Source organism: Carassius carassius, chromosome 22 (assembly GCF_963082965.1).
Source record: "Carassius carassius chromosome 22, fCarCar2.1, whole genome shotgun sequence".
NCBI classification, from domain to species: Eukaryota; Metazoa; Chordata; class Actinopteri; order Cypriniformes; family Cyprinidae; genus Carassius; species Carassius carassius.
Window position 1 is genome coordinate 13,979,975 of NC_081776.1, and position 18,124 is coordinate 13,998,098.

Below are 18,124 nucleotides of genomic sequence, written 5' to 3' on the forward strand. Positions count from 1 at the left end.
TCCGTGTGGTCAGAGCGGAAGCCCCCCAGGGCGGAGCGGAAGACCACCACACCCTTGTGGTCAAGGCCAGAGTCCTCCAGGGTGGAGCAGATGACCACCACGCCCCTGTGGTCGATGCCGGAGTCCAACAGGGCGGAGCAGCAGACCACCCAGTGACTTGACTTAACTCTGAAAGTTCAACGGTGACTGGCCCTGACTCTGGAGAGGTCACTGGCACCTGACTCGACTCTGGAGAGTTCACTGGCCCCTGACTCGCCTCTGGAGGGTCAACTGGAACCTGACTCGACTCTGGACTGCCTGTGGAGACTTGAGACGCCTCGGCTTCGGGCACCGCCTCTGGAACTGACTCGGGCACTGCCTCGGTGTTGGCCTCGGGAGCGGCCTCGGGCACCGCATCGGGAGCGGCCTCGGACACCGCATCGGGAGCGGCCTCGGACACCGCATCGGGAATGGCCTCCACCTCGGCATCGGGCACCGCCTCGGCCTCCGGAACAGCATCGGGCACCGCCTCGGCATCGGGCCCCGCCTCGGCCTCCGGAACAGCATCGGGCCCCGCCTCGGCCTCCGGAACAGCATCGGGCCCCGCCTCGGCCTCCGGAACAGCATCGGGCCCCGCCTCGGCCTCCGGAACAGCATCGGGCACCGCCTCGGCCTCCGGAACAGCATCGGGCCCCGCCTCGGCCTCCGGAACAGCATCGGGCACCGCCTCGGCCTCCGGAACAGCATCGGGCACCGCCTCGGCATCGGGCACCGCCTCGGCCTCCGGAACAGCACCGGGCACCGCCTCGGCCTCCGGAACAGCACCGGGCACCGCCTCGGCCTCCGGAACAGCACCGGGCACCGCCTCGGCCTCCGGAACAGCACCGGGCACCGCCTCGGCCTCCGGAACAGCACCGGGCACCGCCTCGGCCTCCGGAACAGCATCGGGCACCGCCTCGGCCTCCGGAACAGCATCGGGCACCGCCTCGGCCTCCGGAACAGCATCGTGCACCGCCTCGGCCTCCGGAACAGCATCGGGCACCGCCTCGGCCTCCGGAACAGCATCGGGCACCGCCTCGGCCTCCGGAACACAGCATCGGGCACCGCCTCGGCCTCCGGAACAGCATCGGGCACCGCCTCGGCATCGTGCACCGCCTCGGCCTCCGGAACAGCATCGTGCACCGCCTCGGCCTCCGGAACAGCATCGTGCACCGCCTCGGCCTCCGGAACAGCATCGTGCACCGCCTCGGCATCGGGCACCGCCTCGGCCTCCGGAACAGCATCGGGCACCGCCTCGGCCTCCGGAACAGCATCGGGCACCGCCTCGGGAACGTCCCCTGGGCTTTGAGGAACGGTAGACGCCTGTCTCCTCCTCCTCCGCCCTCTATTTTGGCGAGTCGGTGACACCCTGTCTGGAGACTCAGGCGTTGAGTCGGCCATCTTGTGCTGTGGTTGCAAGCTGGCGGCCATCTTGTGCTGTGGCGCTGGGCTGGCGGCCATCTTGTGCTGTGGCGCTGGGCTGGCGGCCATCTTGTGCTGTGGCGCTGGGCTGGCGGCCATCTTGTGCTGTGGCGCTGGGCTGGCGGCCATCTTGTGCTGTGGCGCTGGGCTGGCGGCCATCTTGTGCTGTGGCTCTGGGCTGGTGGCCATCTTGTGCTGTGGCTCTGGGCTGGCGGCCATCTTGTGCTGTGGCGCTGGCTCAGCAGCCATGACGTCAACCGTCTTGGGAATCTCTAGGATCTTGGACAGCGTAGCGAAATAGTCCAAGAATGAGTCAGCGGCCCTCTTGGGCGTTGGCGCTGAGCTGGCGGCCATCTTGCACCGTGGCGCTGGACTCGTGATCGCCTTGGGTTGTGGTGCTGTGTTGGCGTCCATCCTGCCTCGTGGCGCTGGACTAGCGGCCATCATGGGCAGTGAGGCCACTGTGGCGGACGTGCGCTTCCTCTCTCCTCTCCGTCCGCCATGGTGAGACGGTGGCTCTAATCCATCCCACACGAGCCCCGGGTCGAAGGGCGGCCCTGGTTGAGAGCGGTGCTGAGTATCCTCTCGACCACTCCCTCCTCGGCGACCTCCTCTGGTTCTCCGGAAAACCACCAGGCGAGTTCCTTCAAATCCACTCCTCTCCCGCACTGTGGCTGGGGAGGAGACATAAGCCGACATACCGCTGGCTCTTGTAGTGACGGAGTCCTTCTGTCACGTTCGGTGTTATGGAAAACACAGGAGAGAGAACCAATTGCGAGTATTTCTTTAATAAGGGGTAATCCAAAGAGAATACACAGTCCAGGCAGGGTCAAAACCGGTAAATCCAAACATAAAATAAACAAGGCAAGGCAAGGCAAGGCAAGGCAAGGCAAGGCAAGGCAAGGCAAGGCAAGGCAAGGCAAGGCAAGGCATTGACGGACATGAATTAACATTTAACATTAAACAAGGACTCCGTAACACAGACTCAGACAGACCGGGTATAAATACACAAAAGGATGATGGGGAAACAGGAGACAGGTGGGGAACAATCAATTAACTAAACAAGGAGGAAGGTGACCAAATAAGGAGATAGGAAGTGATAAATGATAAACACTGTGGGAACTGAGGACACCTAGTGGAAACCCAGGGAACACAACCCAGACACTGTGACAAATTCAAGAACTGTTTAGAAGCCGAAATAGCCAATTATCCTGTTCATGCTGTCATATTAATAATATAACATGTTGTTGGACCTCTGCAGTACATCATGATTATTTGATTTAGAAATTTTTTCTTTACTTTGTTTGATGAACGTATTTAGCATTGTGCTGGGTTTGATGTCTGATAGCATCTTTAAAACTATTTGAAAATCACGAGAAGCTTTCACAGGTACTGGTTAAGTGTAACAGCATGTTTCCATTTAGAAGGCATGCATTAAAGTGCTTTTTGCATACAAGACCAGAAACACTTGTAGAATCGAGAAATCAAGAATCAAAAGATTGGACCCGAGGCTGTCTTGTATGTGCTGATGCGTTTTGGCACATGGGCCTTTGTCGGGGCTAAAGGAGTACAAAAAGGCTCATTTAAATAGAGTGCTGCAGTAATGAGCCCAAAAACTTGGAAATGTGTTTGCATTTTTTTTTAATTTCTGGTGCCATTGTCTTGAAATTATAATTTTTTTGTTTTGTTTTTGGTTAATTGCCTAAATAAAGTTTGTGGTTAACACATGCTCAAGTTATTTTCATGTTTTATTCTACAGCATAAAATACATAAGTAATAGTTCACTTCAGATATTTTAACCTTTACATGTCTTGAAAAATGCAGTTGCTAACAAGTGGCTAGATGAGACTTCATAGGTTCTCAATATGATGCCAGACAAGTAAACTCATCTACTCGCTAGTTTGTTTTATAGCCTTTTCCTTATTGTCATGTGATTAGTAGATGCTATAACATCTGATTTATTCAACCTTTCTTATTTGTTAGCCCATAAAAGACACATTTTCTTTACACCAATTTTATATTTCTTTAATTTCTCCATTCTTGGTTTAGTACTTTTTCCATTTTCTCCAATCACTCTGTCAGTTTTGTGAAGCTGCACCAGAATAACTCTACAGTGCTTCTAAGATGCTGCTGCAGCAATTTGCCAGTTTAAGAAGTTGCCAGAAAAAGTTCCATATAAATTATAATAGTGAACAGAGCTCTAACCGTTTGGAGCATATACAAAGCCAGTACGCTCTGACATTTGCTGTCAAAGAGTTCTAGTCAATCACTAAGACTGTGAAGTTGAAAATCATGATTATCTAAAGTATGTTCCAGAAAGAAATGTTATCAAATTAGACAGATGCTAAAACGAAAGAGCCTCCTATACTAAGAACGAAAGAGCTTCCAGTCCTTAGAAATTAGTCGTCAGATTACTGGAACAGTTATTATATTTTCAGTGCAATTGTACAAAGATCACTGACATCACAGGGTCCAAATGTTTGACTGGTAGCAACACAGAAAAAGTGTCTGAAATCTTTTGCATGTGTTATAGGAGATATGGCAAATTTACAATTGTTGGGTTGCATTTGAGAAAAACACGCTGCTGGTTCATACATGATGCATGAAGATGGTTCTGTTGCCACCTCTGTCTTGGTTTTGATTGGCTGGACTTTGTGATCAGCTGCATGTTAACCATGAGGGTAAAACCGTGACAGGGGAAATGGTCCAGACCCCCCCCAAAAGACTCATTTCCAGGAAGATTCATAAAAGTGTGTTTCTTCTCTGTTCGTCTTTTCTTTTCTTGTGTTGTTCAGGCAGACCTGGCCTTGTCACCGGGCTCTGACAGGCAGGCAAACTGATGGCAGCCCACGCACTCTCTGCAATCTAACTTAGCCTGCAGAACGAATCAGCCACATTGAAGTTACAGCACAAGGGTCTCTCCTCCTCACTCTCAATTGCCTCATTCGCTCTTTCTCATAATTTTTTCCTATTTATCTATTTCCCTTAAAGGAACAGTTAACCAAAAAATTCAATGACATTTTTTTCTGTCATTTTGGTCCTTATTCACATATTGAAAATATTGCAACTAATATATTATCCCAAATGTATTTAGTTTCCAAGTAAGAAAGAATAGAATTAGATTTTGAAAAAACAACAAGGTGAGTAAATGATGATAGAATCTTAATATTTAGGTGAATTATTCCTTTAGAATGCAGATTCTCCCATCTTGCTCTCTTGTGTCTCTATCTTACCCATTCAGTGGTAAAGATGCCACGCCATCCATCAGGCATGACAGGCGGGTGGCCAAGCCTTTGGTGAGGAACGCCAGTGATCTGTAAACCACCAAATGAGAGATGCACGTGGGCCCTGGGGGCGAGCAGGGGCCTCCCCGCATGACTCACTCTTATGCAGACAGGGAGAAGCGTATCATTAAATTCTCGGTGGCGAATGACAGATTTGACACATTACGGAGGTGTTAGCCTGGTTATATGAATAAACCTAAAGTCTCGCTTGTGGAATTACTTGAGTAAAATCCTAGAAGTTAGCTTGACAGTTTTTATTTTTGTCTGTGTTTGAGTTGTGTGCTCTTCTCTTTATTAGATCCTGTCTTCTTCCACGCTGGATCTCATTCAGAGTGGAGATAGTTGTGACAAACCTGTGCCCAAACATTACTCAAACCATACATACACATGCCATATGCAGGAGTTGGATAAAATAATGTGAACACCCCGTTATTATAGGGGTTAATATAAATTGTGCAAAAAAAATCATGGAAGCCTGTTTAGAAGGGGCGTTTGTAACTATAATAGCCCAGTTGTTTGGTGTTTTAAGAACAACAGTCTTCTCAATTATGACTGCATACACAAAGCATGGCAAGACATGTTAGTGAAGAAGGATGTGTGAAGTGGGTAAAAACTGAAAGCAGATGAAAGGGTCTGTCGAGCACTAAAAAGAATTGTGTTCAGGCAACACAGAACTACTGCAGGAATGTGACCGCAAACCTCAACATTCACCCTGAAGATCCAGTTTCCACACAAAATAAGAGAGTTTCACAAAACCAATATCAGTTGGCTGCGGTTGTTAAAATTTTAATTTAGAGATTCCAAGATGAGCTTAAATTTCAGCCTTGTCCAGATAAATCACCTGACTTGAGTATTATCAACCACTTTGGGCAGTTTTGAAGAGATAAGTGAGAAGCAGATTCCCTTCTTCAAAATCTCTAGAGTAACTGTCAGAAACAGTGATAGAATAGATACAGTAGATAGAATATGAGTCTAATTTAAAAAGGTTGGAGGCTGCAATAATTAATTGTGGTAAAATATTTTACAAACATTGTTGTGTCCAACCCCTAGAGCCATTTGAAATCTCTATATCTCTTTTTATATATTACGATTTCATTAGTGTTTGCTGCACTAAACTGATTGGCTACTAATGGCTACATGTAAAAACAGTTCTGTGCATATTTTATTGCCCGGCAGGCTGAGGGACAATCTAGTGCTGCAGATGGTCGAAGTCTCTCCATTAATCTTTTATTAGTATGTAATTATTTTTTTGCCACCGCATAATTAATAATGTCACTTTGATTTCTAGAGTCGCGGTGTATGATTACAAAGTGTGCATGAACACAATATTTTTTTGTGGTGATGTCAGTGAGTTGTTTTATGACAGCCATCCGTGTCATTGAGACTGACATTTGACCAATGTTGGGCCAGCGATTGATGGGAATTCTGAGGGCGAGGTCAGGCTAATGAAGCTAGCAACGGGTCAACGCTTGATACAAATCTACAGCCCACAGGGGGAGCGCTCAGGTCTTGGTACTGCTAACACTGGGCCAACATTATGCCTTGGTTTGCTGGGAAGGCTGGGCAGAGGCCAGGCTTCTGCTGGGTAAGGGCTATTTCTGAAGGACACTGGGGAGGGTACAGCTGGTGTCTCTGCTGTTCAGAGTGTAAAGCAGCCAGCCTGCTGAAACAAAGCCAATCAGCTGCTGCCGAGAAACCGTCTGTCCTCAATGGAATCAAACCCATATCTTGTACTTCTTTCACCTTTGTTGTGTGCACTCATCTGCATTTACTGTCTCTACATGTTACAGTAAAGTATTGCACTTTAGATTATGGAACAGATCACGTTTTCTTGGTTAATTAGCTATTAGCTAATCAGATTTGAGGGTTAGATTTGGCGACATACTCTTGGATCAGTATGTTTTTACTGGAGCAACGTTTCCAAGCCATTCCTAACTCCAACCCTAACCATTAAACACAGTTTAAATCAGAACGATAGCTTGACAATTCTGATTAGTCGTTGGGCATGTTGTTCCATCTCCAGCAGTGATCAAGGAACACATTTTTACTTCACATTTTTACTGATTAATGTTATTCTTTCATTTTGTCATACTTTGCTAAATCGTGTAAGAAGGTAGGCCTCAAGGTTCCAATACAATTAGGTAAAAATATTATTTTCCGATCTTAAGATTGATGTTATACTCTGTGAATGTGAGATTGTGAAATTGTGAACATACAGTACATCATGACCAGTTTAGTCTGATCCATGAACATCTGATCCAGTTCTCTTAATTAATTCAGAAATATATGGCGTTCATTTGTCATACTCTTATTTGTACTATTATATTTAAGTCATGAAATTGTAGGATTTCGTGTTTCACAACAACTTCTTGCAAGCAAGACCAGTCATATATGTAAGCGAATGGCTGTTATAACTGAAATGTACCCAAAGTAATCTGAATTAAATCCAATCAAATCATATTGACATATGAGTCTAATCAAATTGGGAGCTTGTGAATCATAATTGAAATTAATTTGGAAATCTGTCTCAGTTCCTAGCCCTAGATAGCAGAAATATAAGGATAGAGTTGCTAACAAGAGCATCAATGACATCCCTGCTTGCTGCACCAAATCCTGGTCACTTTCAGTGAAAAGGAGCTCACAAATCCTCTAATTTTCAGAAATGCTTCTAAGAGATCAGAAAGGAAGAGCTGACATTGCAGCACACTGCATACCAATTCAAAATAAAACATGATGACTATAATTAATATTCCAGTCAGTTTAAGTGCACATTAAATTACCTAGAACTGCATCAATAATGCATGATCTTCCATTTTAGTTGCTTTCAAAGAAGAATAGTGTTTGTGTATGAAAATGTTTTCTCATAAAAAAAATGCAACTACTGCTTGCTTTGAAGGTCTAGATGTGTGTGAGTCAGGGTATCTCAAGGTAAGAGTTGGTATGTAGACACAAGAAATAACTTGCTGATCACTCTTTGATGAGGCCATTTGCAGAACAGCAAACAAGAAACAGTGGTAGGTGCAGTCACAGCAGAATGCAGACGGAGAAAAACATTAACCATTCAGTTGTTCATATGGGGTTATAAAGTTACCATTACCATAAAGTTACCAAAGACCCTGAAGAACCCATGCAATTAACACTTTCCCTTCCTGACCACTCCCTGTCATTGAAGAGGGTTAAATACAAGAGGGTTTCCATGGTGATTCACCAGAACACATAGAGGATCAACGTGTTATGTCACTTCGCATCCATTCATTTCTAGCTTCGATTTCTAGAAGGAAAGAAATGAAGCACAGAATTGAATCGGTGTGAAATGGCACAAAAATAAAATAAAAAAATAATTCAGACTTGGTGCTATTTCTTGTATCATAGATGTGACAGTTGGACAATGTCACTTTGGACATCATGTTAAGAGAAAGATGATTTTGGGAAAGACGTCATGGCAATAGTGTGTGTGAGTATTGAGTAAGATTAATACAATAACAGCAGATCTGGGAATTACATTATTCATGACCCGTTGTTTGACTGAACACTGAACATTGTTTAGAAGTGCTGTCCAAGAGGCCACTATGAACTTAAGAACAACAGATTTGTGCACATTTATGGATGCTGATATATATATATATATATATATATATATATTACATTAAACACCTCATCATCACCTCTGTAATTGACTAGGCAACTTTCCTTTAAACTGTCTTTCAAACTTCTTTAATAATTTGTAATTTCTTTATTGCAGTTATATTTTAATTGCAGCATTTTAAGATTTTTCACAACCACCACTTGCAAGCATAACCCATCTGACATTTAATTTTCAACAAAAGAGATGAGTCATTTACCCTTCTCACTCTTTATATCTTTGTTCTTATGCAGAATGCTGGCCTTTTGAAGTGGAGGCATTTCACTGTGAAATTGTCGAACTCTGAGCACAGCAACAGTGGGGTCCACATAAGAGACATCAGGCGACCCGCAGGGAACTACTATTAGCTATATCCGCAGTCCAGATTCAGGCCATTTAGAAATTAATGAATATCAGACCAAATAATAGACACTCTACAAGCTTCTTCCTTCACGATGGGAGGTCACGTTAACCAGAATTCATCGACAATGAGAAACCCTTGCTATTGATGGAGCTCTCTTTGGGGAAATCACAACCTCTACACCTAGATGTTCTTATGAGAATTGTTTGTCTTCATATGTGCACGAACGTCTACAAGTCACCATGCTAGGACTTGCCATATACACCATCCAGCTTCCAACCTCCTGAAGAGCATGCACATGCTCCAAGGAGTGTTTCGTAAATGTTTTTGTTTGCTATCCTTGAACCCTTTGGTTAGGATGTGTGAGGATTCTAATACTAGCTGAGAGGGTCATCTTAGTTGACTACTGCCAGAACCATCACCAGCTGACTGCATCATCGTCCACAGTAGCCAATCACAGTCAAGGACCTAGTGATGCTGTGCCACTCTAACTGGAGGGATTCCGAAGGAAGTGCCTTGTGACGGCGCATGGTTAACAGACAAGAGTCCGTTTCTCTCTCCCTCCCTCTCTCTAATTCTGGATTGGATGCACGAACAATCTGGTTTTTAACAGGGATAGCACATTACCATGCACACTACTCCCTGCAGGCTCAGCAGAGAATAGAGACAACAGCAGCTGTCTCTCTCTCTCTCCTGCTCTCTCCACCTCTACCAGACAAGACTCCTCCTCTCCATCTCTCTGTGACTCCCTCTCTCTTGCATATGATCTGTACTTCACTTCCTTCCAGCTGAAGCAGGAGATAACAGCACACTACATAAAGGTAGGCACTCATATTTCCCTTTCTGAAGTTGCAGGTGTTCGGATGTTGTTGGTTTTGTTTCATATTGGATGCGATTCTGAAAGAGAATATACTGGGTCCGAGTAGAGCGTGCCATCATAAATGCCCGCCCCTACAGCGTGGCGTTTGTTTTCATGCCAGTGCTGCTTTTGGCACAGTTCCTTCTTCTTTCTGGCCAGCCGGGGAAGGTGGTAGTTTACTGGTTGGATGGTTCCTGTGAGAAACCCATCATCTACTGCCACGCTTAGCTGAGATCTGCTTATCCAAGTAGGGGAAAATGATTCACACATTTGTAGCGGGAGATTGGAGATTTATTTTCTTACATGTAGGTTTGTGTGTTGGAGTGTGTGTGCGGGTGGACGGCTGAGGTTGGAAGGGAAGGGAGATGAAAGCTTAGATGCTGTATTCATCCCAGGGAAACTAATCCCAGCACAGTTCTCTGTATCTGATAAACACTCTCTTCGTCTTTTCTCCCTTTACCCTTCATTTGTGATGGGTTTATCTTTGTTGGTGGATAGTTGTAAAGTATTCCAGTGGAGGAATATTTCAGAAAGGCAGATAATCCCCACAGTAAAAGAGCTGCTTTCTTCCCTCGAAACCAATATTTGTTCTGCCCTGGGAATCACGACTACCAGCGTATATTTGGAGATCGGTGCTGTCTCATTCAATGTAGAGTGGCAGCCAAAGAAAAGTATGTTTGCCTTTTGTCGTCCCTGAATATGAATCTCAAGATTGTTATTAATAACCGTACTTTCCTTCTCAACTCAAGCTCTCCTTTTGTTTGCAGTTGAGGGATTAAGCATGGATTGCATAACAAGCTGAAATATCTAATAGCCATTATGTTATGAAGGACTTGGTCCATTGTGGCTAGCTGCTGCCCACACCAACAAATGCGCCTGTCATTACCTCATATCTCTGTTGGGCAGAACAGCGGTTGCTATGCACGCCTGGTGAGAGCGAGGAGCAGGGATTGCTTGGCTATAGCCTCGGGCTTATCCAATTCAGTTGTGCAGATCCTCCTCTGGAATACATTGGTGCAAGAGGAGCTGTGGTCAAACAGTTACTAAGTGATACCATAAGACTATCTTGAAAAACTCATCAAAATAGACCACAACTTCACATTAAGATGCAGGTAGTGCACATGCCATGGTAAACTATGGTTCTTATGAACTTACCAGCACTGCTTTATTTACATTTTACTATCAAAACGTTCTGTATAAAACATTATTCAGGATCAGTTGGTGCGTTGACTCAAGTCATCAATAAGTCTGCACACCAAATCTGAAAACAAAGTAAATAAAAAAACAAAACAACTTTGTATACTTTGTCACAAATGTATATATTTATTTTAATTTATTTGTTTTAAATAAAAAGGATAACCACGGACCTCTATGAATTTCTTAAATATTATTTTTATTATAATAGTTGTTTTATTTTTTTGTTGTGTGGATTTCTTGTGATGACGGAATAAAATGTGAATTTAAATTGGTCTACAAAGGAAATTAGCTGTTACTTTAAGTCCCATCCCATCTATAATTTTCTTCCATTTTCCCAACGGTCTTAGATCTAATATAGCCCCACGAGAGGTTTCTGGACAACGACAGCAACACGGCATGTGGAGTTTACCTTTCAGGGCAATATGGGATGGCAGATGTTGGCCCAAATGTCACACCTCCTGCAGTTGCCAAGGGCAACATTGTTCATTATCAGCGTTGTTAAATATCTATTAATGAGGTGAGATACAAGCCCGGTAATTCCGAAATGTGCTATTACGGAATGGCAGTTAACCATCCCTTCTTCTGTTGCTTATGCTCAGCACGGTATCTCTGGAAGTCTTTAATGTCAGCCTGTGAGATTAGAATCAGTCACCTGGATGATTTTCTTTCGTCATTCGCCTACACAATTCCCTTGTGTGTTTAAAAATTGAAGGTGGAGAAATAAATGTAGGGCTGCAACTAACGATTATTTTGATAATCGATTAATCTGTGGATTATTTTTACGATTAATCGTTTTATGTGCTTATATTTTAGTTTTTTCCATTTTTTCCCCAAGTAAATTATTAATAAATGGTCTTTATCCTTCAGCATAGATTTTAAGAGATTTTAACCATTTTGCATTGTCATATCCTCATTAAAAATATACCTGGAGTTGTTTTATTGTGTTAGTAATCCTTTGTCGAACTCTTCTGCAATCAAAACACTGACCCATACTCTAGCAAATTTCACAAGGAGATATCAAATAATGTTTTCACCATGGCAGTCCTTAGAGCCCCTAAAGTAGTTTAACATCCCGGACAAAGCTTAAGGAATCTTTCAGAACATATTTTCACGAAGAATAAGGATAAAACAGAATAAAATTGCAGTGCATTGTATTTTATTATTTACTGGAAAACAGCTTTATAGCTTTTGCTGTGAAATTGTAAACAATCCTTCGAAAAAAGTGCCAATGGCATGAAACCTGAATGGAACTCACAATTTAAAGTAAAATCCATCAGAAGGTTGTCCAGAAAAAAAAATTGGACACACACAAAAAACCTGCTGTGTGAAAAAGAGCAGTGAATACTTAGAAAAAAAGTGCATTTCAAATATCTTTAAACATTTACCTCTCTCATTCAGTCATAATTAGGCTGCACGACTGAATTTTGAACTGGTAAACGACAAACTGATCACAGAACATGTTTGTAAAGCTTTAAATGTTAACTGTTAAAAAGCAATGTTATCAGCTTTTACGACTAAACATTTGCAAACAACATTGTACTCGAGAATCTGCACAAATGAAAGTCTTAGGGGCCGTTCACATATCACGCCTAAAAACGCGTGGAAAACGCTAGGCGCGCCGCTTTCTCCTCCTTTCCCAAGCACTCGGGCAGAAGCGCGCCTGAGGCGTCTGCCTTTGCTAAGCAACCATGACGTGCCCTCTCCTTGAAGACGCGGAAATTTCAGCAAAGGATAAATGGATTTGCAGCTCAAAAAATCGCTTGCAGTAGCTCTGCTACTAAATTTATTTCAAAATGGAAATCCATATACAACTATGATCAGCTGTTCCTTTCATCTTGACTGAGCTTTTACGGGGAAGTCGTGGCCTAATGGTTAGAGAGTCGGACTCCCAATCGAAAGGTTGTGAGTTCGAGTCCCGGGCCGGCAGGAATTGTGGGTGGGGGGAGTGCATGTACAGTTCTCTCTCCACCTTCAATACCACGACTTAGGTGCCCTTGAGCAAGGCATCGAACCCCCAACTGCTCCCCGGGCGCCGCAGCATAAATGGTTGCCCACTGCTCCGGGTGTGTGCTCACAGTGTGTGTGTGTGTGTTCACTGCTCTGTGTGTGTGCACTTCGGATGGGTTAAATGCAGAGCACAAATTCTGAGTATGGGTCACCGTACTTGGCTGAATGTCACTTCACTTCACTTTTAACGTTGTTACGGGAAAGGATGAAGCTGATTGGTTAGTTCTTGTCACATGACCCGCGGTGCGCTTGCTGCATTCTGAAAAGTTGAAATGTTTTAACTCGATGCGGTGCGGTGTTGGAAATAACGAACTTGAGCGCGCAAAAGACGCGATATGTGAACGTCCCCTTAAACAGTTCAGTAGTGCAGAGTTTACAGGTTACTCTTCTTTTTTGAAGGCTCAAAGTAAAGTACTCCCACATCCTGCTGAATGCTGCAGAGACGCTGTTCGGGAAGCACGTGACATAAAACGAGGCCAGCTATTGGCTATTCGCTACTTCTCCTGCTGTACTGGCTGAGTAAAACCTCCGGTGGCTCATTACTGCCACACTTTGGTCACCGCAGATTTGAAATATGCACGAAATGAGCCGCTTATGGCAAATAAAAGTTATTTAGCAACGAATCGATGACTAAATTAGTTGACAACTATTTTAATAATCGATTTTAATCGATTAAATCGATTCGTTGTTTCAGCTCTAAATAAATGTGACCACGTTTGTACATATATGTGCATGCCTGCTAATAGGCCAATATGCTGTTGTTAGGAGTAATAGCAGACAGAAGATAAAAATAGGAGCTCTATTAGGATTTGACCTTGGACAGCTGGTTGGTTGGCTGCAGATACCTGGGTGAAGGAAGTGTACAGATCACTGTCATGCTCCGTGAAGAGTCTGGGGCAGCCATGATAAATGTGTGCAATAGCAGAGTGATATGTTCTTGTTGCGTTACACCACAGCAGGCACAGACACCATCTAAATGACACACTGTGAGTTTGAGTAACTGTTTCAAAACCATTAAATATTACAACCATGGAAAATTGAAGGTGATCTCATCTTTTTTATGCATTCGAGCTTCCGGTGACTAGATTAAAATCTAAGCCATAGGAGGTGTTATAATTGATATCCATTAGAAAGTATCCATTTATTTCCATTATATCTATGGAATTGAGTTTTAAAACCTAGCAGTGTCTTTTTGGCAACCACGCCAACAGTAAGAAAGTAATTCTTCACCCAGTGACCGAGATGAATAACAGAAAAGGGCCTGTGTTTGTACAGGCTAGCAGCAGGGGTCATACATATCACAAGCAGCAATGACTTATGGGAAATGCTGGTGAATAAATATTGTTTGATGGATCAGAGAACACGAACACTCTCAAGGTCAGTAGAAGAGCCATGAGACGGTATGTTTGACAAAGTGCTTTGACCTAACATAATATAGACCCACTTTAAAGGCCTTGTTGGAAATCTGTCGATCTATCTATCTATCTATCTGTCTGTCTGTCTGTCTGTCTGTCTGTCTATCGATCTACACACGCATAAACACACACAGAGAAAATGTTTTAATAGGTAATAATCTGTTAATAATGTCTGTTAATAGTATGCCAAGTACCATAAATAGATTACTGCATATGAATATGCAGTGCTTATTCTTAAATGTGACATGCATAGTCCACCACTAACGTTAATGATCTTCTTTATTTCTTAAATTTAGCCAAAACTTAGATTTTTATATTTCAAAATATAGAAAGCATATCATATATATTAGTCATGTGAATGCTAAATTGCTAAATTCTTTCTACATTTCTACAAGGGAAATACAGTAGATGCAGTTGCCTTATTGGGGCTGCTCACTGTTCCACATATTGCTAAGCAACGGAGGAGAGGTCCTTGGAGAATGTAGCCAGCCTTCTGACTCCATAACACAGCCTTGGCACATGCACACATGCACACACTCACAGATGGTGGTGAGCAGATCTTGTTCCATAGCGTTTGCTATGCCTGTGTTACCATGTCGGTTACATATGCACGTAGTTAACAGAAGTGATGTAATGTCCTTCTTTTTAATCAGTGCACAAGGGGGCAATCAAGTGGTGAAGCCTCACCTTGAGCCCTGAATGATTACAATACACAGACAATTATTTGATTTAACCATGGTAATATTCCCAGTTTTCATAGAAGTTCAGGGAATCTATATATATTTTTATTAGGGCTGTAAACTGATTAAAAAGTGTCATCCAATTAATTACATTTATATGCTAATTAATTAAATAAATTATAAAGAAATTCATATAAAGAAATGTCCCCAAATGATGATAATTCACAGACATTACATTGTTGTAATGTAACCATTGAAAATACATCATAGAGAAATACATCAGTATGCATGCTCTACATAATAATATAATTGAGTATAAGCCCATCACTGGCCTACAAGTCACAGCAAACTGTGTTGCAATCAAGTTTATCTGAGATAGACTTGGGAGTCATTCATATTAATGATAATTTTAAAATATATTTTGTAAACACGTATTGGGCAAAAATATTGGACTTCTGTGTCATCTCTTGCGGTTTTTGAATCCTCACTATGCTTTCAAGATGACATGTCAAGTTTAAACATTGAAAAATGTATGTCTTTTTCATTCGGATGTCTTTTAAACACAAGAACACATCCAAATGAAAACTCCTCTGTGCTCATTCTGTGCTGCCTGTAGTAATGTCATGAATTCATTTCATTTAATACTAGTTTCATACATTTAATATTTACTTTTTTAATTATATTGGATTATTAATAATTGCTCTAAACCAGCACGTTAAATTTACTATCCAATTTTGTTCACTTATATGCCCTTGGTCAAGCAACACAATAAGCCCTTTCACACATACAGACTTTTCCGGAAAATTACCGGTAAATTGCCGTAAAGAGATCATGTGTGAACAGAATCATTTCAAAAATACCGGTAAATTCGTTCCGGCAATTTACCGGTATGAGAAGTTGTAACATTACCAGTAAATTGCCGGAATTCTGCTGTGTGTGAACGCAGAAGGAAAATTACCGGTATGAGCACGTACGAGCTCAGAACGCGGTGACGTAAGACGTCTACTCCGGGCCAATCATAACAATGTGACGCATTCACGCACTGTTTAAGAAAATAAAATAAACGTCATCCAACTGAAGCAACAGTGAAATTAAAGCGCTTCTGCTTATCCGGTCGGATGAAGAAATTTGTCGTCATCTGAGAGAAACTGTTAGTGATGCAGTAACGTATGATAAAATAACTGTTATCTGTCTCCGAGAGCAATGCATTCACAGGACAAAGTCATGTCATCAATAAACTAAAAAAACATTGCATCTTAATATCTAAAAAATAAACGACCATCACAAACAAAGTAGTAGTGGAATTATTTCTTGTTCCTATTATGACTTTTTACAACTTGTTTTAGTTTTTTCCCAATTCTCCCAAAACAGCTTATACCACTGTTTCAGCTATTAAAATAGTTCAGTTTTGTATGTTTGGAGCAGTTTTTGATCGTTAAACAGGCCTATAAGTTTTGTTTTTAAAGCAGCCAGCACTGAGAGAGAGTTTACATAGCCTATGTTTAATCAGTTTAGCCATCTCAAATCATCAAGAATTGTCTAAAATAAAATCTAAAGATATAAAACAGTTCAAGCATGTAACGATGTTTTAACGTTAAACCCAGATAAATGTGCGCTATATCCAATATTTTGTGCGGAGAGTGCAAGATAAAGCACGCTTTTTTGGGACATATAGGTGCCAGCGCGATCATAATATAAAATAAAGAAATATAAAATAAAGAAAACAAACATGCTTTCTGCCGTCTCGTCTTGAACAGGAGAGCTTACAAAAATAAACCGAAACTCAGCGAATACATGCCTTAAAGACATAATAAATATATCTATAGAAAGCTTTAAATTACTACTTAACGAAATAATTAAAAAAAAAAAAATCTCAATATAATCATAATCCATATAGAAGGCATGTCTAATGAGGAGATGATGAGTCAGGCAACTTCATCCTTGGGACACAGACTCAGAAAACACTAGTTTATTAGTAAATAATTCAAATATCTTTTTACTATTTCCCTCTGTCACATTCATGGTAATTACTTTTTCCGGTGCTTTGCGACATATTTTGAACTTAATTAAACCGTATAACTGTTTATCTGCGCTGATAGACTATTTGATATGAATTTGGATCAGCATAGGCTACATTTGTGAACGCGCCTTTTCTGCAATGCCGCGCGTCTTACAGACTGCAATTTACAATCGCAACTTCATTGTGCTATTAATCCTTTCAAGCTGATTTTCACTAAATTGGTCAGCTCCCGACAGCATCGGGTGTTTTATTAATGGTGAGTATAATTATTTAAACCAGTCGTCTATTACGATGTCTCTGTAACAAAAGCAGTTGCATGAATACTAAAGTTTGAAACAAAAATGAAACCAACAGAAATACTGAACACAAAAATACAAGCGCAGCTGTTTAGAGGTTAATGACATCACAGAATTTATGGGTATTTTGGAATGGATGTGTGAATAGTGCTTTTTCGGAAAAAAGACGGAATGTCGTTGACTGTGTGAACAGTGCATTTTTGAATTTACCGGTAAAGTCGTTCCGGTAATTTTACGGCAATATACTGGTATTACTGTGTGAAAGAGGCTAATTGTCTTTGTCTGGTTTTAGAGGGACATGGCCGCCTTGATCGCAGTGGACCTACACTGATAATACTACGATTACAGGATCAATGCAGACTTGATCACAACAGAGAGGAAAAGCATTTTGGCTTTACAGAAATCCTCCTCAAGGTATTGCCTGTAGTTTGGCCACAAACATAACATGGGCCTAATTCAAATTACGATTTATATATTGTATTCAAAAAAGATATTGTATGCGCTCCAAAAAGATAACCAGTACATTCTCAGGATTGTAAAGCAAGAAAAATTTGATCAACCAAAAAAACAAAAATGTCAAAATGAAAGACATGCAGTTAGACCAAGGCAAGGGTCTATCACAAAAATTACTTTAACTTCTACAGGGTGACAAAAGTGCAAAAAAGTGAAAAGTGTCTTAAAAACAGACCAAAGTGCAGACGTTGAGTGTTGAGCTGAAACGTCTTGCACTTTAGTCACCCTGTAGGTGTAAACTAAAGTAATTTTGTGATATGCCCTTGTCTTGGTCTAATTGTATGTCTTTCAGTTTGCGGACGTTTTTGTTTTTTTGGTTGATGAATATTGTATTCAAACATGTCATCTAATTTATGTGGTCTAATGAATTGATCGAGAAATTTGTATTTTTTTTTTTTTAGGATGTCTGCAATATGTGTTTATTATATAA

The 18,124-nt window shown here is 41.9% G+C and overlaps 1 protein-coding gene across 2 annotated transcripts in view; it reads left to right on the forward strand.

Moving 5' to 3' along the window:
• Nucleotides 1–9,260: 9,260 nt before the first annotated feature.
• Nucleotides 9,261–18,124, forward strand: part of LOC132099017 (synaptotagmin-1-like) — a 196,278-nt gene continuing 187,414 nt past the window's right edge. For both annotated transcript variants that reach the window (XM_059505377.1, XM_059505379.1), the window contains exon 1: nucleotides 9,261–9,528. The gene's annotated coding sequence lies outside the window, so the exon portion shown is untranslated. The remainder of the gene's footprint in view (nucleotides 9,529–18,124) is intronic.